This window comes from Seriola lalandi, unplaced genomic scaffold (genome assembly GCF_002814215.2).
Source record: "Seriola lalandi dorsalis isolate HSWRI2012SDOR001 ecotype SW California unplaced genomic scaffold, Sedor1 jcf7180002054488, whole genome shotgun sequence".
NCBI lineage: Eukaryota > Metazoa > Chordata > Actinopteri > Carangiformes > Carangidae > Seriola > Seriola lalandi.
In genome coordinates, this window is record NW_019525041.1 from 344,335 (window position 1) to 348,086 (window position 3,752).

The window sequence follows — 3,752 nt, forward strand, 5'->3', positions numbered from 1 at the left end:
AGTGGTCATATGTGCTCCTATTGTTTTAAGACAGACATGGTGAACGTAACTTTTCATTTCAAGAACTGCGCAAGCTGTAGCCTAGAATTGTCTGTAACCATAGCAACAATAGCTACAGTACTTCTGCCATGTGCAGCTTTACTAGGTAGGTAAACTAGTTGATTCCCATTTTCAAAAGACTATAAGTTAAACTGTCTACAAGCAAACTTTTTAAAACTTCATGAGGATTTGAACCCAAACCCACACCCATGGAAAGTGGCAATACACTCAAATATTACACTACCCGCATCAGAATATTCTAATAACAGACTTCTCCGCCCTGTCTGTTTCTTTTTTTTCTTTTTTCTTTTTTGTTCGCAATTTTGTAAAACACCTTGTCATGTGTTATCACTTTCATTTAATCTGCTGTGTTTGGTGAAAGCTGATTTACAGTAACCTTTTAAAACACCACCACTACCATTACTTTTTACAGTGTTGGCTCATATTGCTTCAGGGGCCCCAGTGTGCTTAGACGATATTGGCATTGTGGTGTTGTGGCATGGCACAGTAGACTCACGGCAGCCACTACAGCCTGGCAGTGATGTTAAAGTTGACTCATTTGCTCCGAGGCAAGGGGAAGTTCTCCTGACGGACTACTGATTTGTAATCTGGCGTGTCCATCATTTCTGATCTGAAACAATAGCTGAATCTCCCCACAACAGGATCGAATAGATTTTTTTTTTTTTTTTTTTTGAAGGAAGGGCAGCTCAGAGGGGATCAAAGAAGACGAATCCCGCTTTTCAGTTCAGAATTTTATGGCAACGTGTTGAATACACACATTTGTGGAAATATTTGTGCACAAAACAACGACTGTCACAGCCAACAAAACAACTTGAGGTATTCACACATCAAAAGTCAACATTTAACTGTCACCCTTGCGATGAGGTGCACAAGCTAAAAGAGATCGGTGCTATGCTCTGTAGAGGAAATTGTTGTTGAAGATATTGAATAGGCTTCCCTTTATTTGTTTAATGTTTAGATTCTAACTTAACTCCTTATTCGACACAATGATATAAATGTCAGAGGTAAATCACAGTGACCTTCACTGATTGTTTTCCTTAAACACTTTGGACCTTTTGGAAACTTTGTTTTGTCTCCTGCCTCAGGCCAAAGTGATTGTAATGCAAAACTGCCATAGTTTCTCTATCACAGAATTAGAGAGTGAGTGTGTGTGTGTGTGTGTGTGTGTGTGTGTGTGTGTGTGTGTGTGTGTGTGTGTGTGTGTGTGCATGTTTTTCTAAATTATTTTCTTGAACAGGTTTGTGTTCGACTCTAATACATATATTAAAAAAAGGTAAATAGCACTGATGCGATGATAGTGTTGTCGACTCTCCACAACGTGATCTCCACTCTTCTGTAGAGTTACAAATGGAAGTGCCAAAATAAGAACTGAGTTTTTCAAATGCAAAGAAGTGGGCAGCATAATGACTTTTCTCTTTTCTTGTCTTGCCATTCAGAAGGAGCCTTTTCTTTTCCTTTGTCACTTAGGTTGGCATATAATTAACTCCTGCTTAATATGCTGTTTAAGGGCTCTCCTCCCCATGCAAGATGCTTTGAACCCATAGACCACAGACGGGGACAAAACCCCAGTGGGACTGCTTCCTCCATGCTCCTCCGTGTGTGTGTGTGTGTGTGTGTGTATGAGAGAGAGAGAGAGAGCAAGCAGTTGTTTCAACAAGACAACAGAAAACTCAAACTTTACCGACACAGCATTGCTGTGTCCTTGATACACTGCAACTACTGAGCCAAAACAAGAATGTGCACAAACATTCAATACTCCAACCTTAGTCCATCTGCAATCACATGAGTAGGTGCAGTAGGTTCATATTTCAAACTAATGAAGAGGGCTGTACCGTGAATGGTTGATTTATTGTATCTTTGACTGGTTAAACATATCAAAGAAAACGCAGCATGGCACTTTTTATTAAAGTCGAAAAAACAATAAAACCTACAGCTCTAAACTTTAGGTACCATGTAACAAGCTGCAATTTGTCCATCTGCACATGTAAACAAATCGGGCCTCCTTCAGAAATGTACAATTTGATTGAAATCAGTGGATATGAATGAAAAACATATCGACTTCATTTCAAATACAACTTTACATAACTTTAAAAAAAAAAAAAAAAAACAGCTCCCAGGACCTCTGAAGCACCTCTGCACCTTTGTGACCCTCATCTGTAGCAAAGTTTATTGCCCCCTCCTCACCTCCCTCGCTTTTCTCCTCCCTCTCTTCCACCCATTCCACGACAAAGGGCGGTGATGACCCTTCTGTCCCTCTCTTTCTTCGGCCCTCCGCTCCCTCCCCACCTTCAGGATGCTTTCTCTTCCAGAATCCATTAAGAGACAAACCCCCAGCAGTCGAGATGGGTGAAGGAATGAAGGGGGATGTAGTTTGTTTTTTTTTTTAACTGTGAGCTGATAGGGAAAGGGTCTTATGTAAAATGTGACCTTGGGCTCATGTAGAGTTGAAAGAGTAATAAGGTGGAATTTTTTTTTTTATCATTGTTAGCTTCGTAGAAAGTGTAATATGTTCATAATTAAGTATGATTATGGTAGATTATGAGGATTTCTACCAAAATGGCTTATCATTAAATTATTATTTTAAAAATATAGGCTATGCCTCACTTCAATAATGCCTCTGTCTAGTCAGTTGTGACTTTTTTTATATGGGCTACAAATCTCATATGGCAGTGTTATAATAGGCTTATACATGTGATAATGCTGTATAATTATTGGAATTTAACCTACTTTTTTTTTTTTTAATTTCTCTAATCTCCTTCACTGTGCCAGTTTTGTTTACTCCGTTGTTTGGCAGGACACATTATGCGTCGCGAAAAGCTACCCCACTCGCTTTTATTACCTCACAGACTTACTAAGAGGTGGTGGTGGTGGGGCACTAGAAAGCCAAGGTGGGGGTCCTGAACGCTGCGTTAGAGTTTATTTCGGATGTTTTTTTCAGTTGCAAAACAGATTAAGGTCCAGGTTGCAACACAAAGGACCGTCAATGCACCACTTCCTACAGCCATCCAGGGGTGAATGGGGCGCAGGACGGGGTCCACTCCAGGGTACTTGAGCGCAGGTGCGACGTGCATAACAGTCGAGCCATAAACCACTGAGTGGAGGAGGAGGAGGGGTCGAGGGGGGGAGGGGGGTGGGGTGCGCACATACCTGTTCCCATTAACCTGCAGTTAGTAGAATCTTCACCTCGTGGTGAAAACGTAGCGTGATGAGCCCAATTTGCATCTCGTCAACAGCCTGTAGATTAAGAAGATTTAGAAGCTCACATCTCGGGCTGTGGGAGGATAAAGATAAGATAGAGAGGAATGAAATTTTCTGATCAGTTGCAGCATCAAACGTGATGAGGAAAGTCCCACATGAAGTCCATAAAGTCCCCCAATCGCTCTCATAGTTTCTTCTGAACATATTCTGAACAGTAACCTAACTAAATTACCCAGAAGAAATTACTTCTTTTCATACATGTCGTTAATCGGCTTTGGATGATATGGTGGAGAAAAGTTAATGCCGTGAATTCCCACGTTTACATGAAGGAAACAAGCACATGCTGGGACATCGACGATCCTGGGATTCCCTCTCTGAAGAGGAGGTGCAGTGCAGCGAATTCGGGGGAATACATTGTCAAAGTATAACGGATGTTTTAACATGTTCACAGGCTGAGTGTGCGGGTCTTAACGCCATTTCTTAGTAAATGAGGA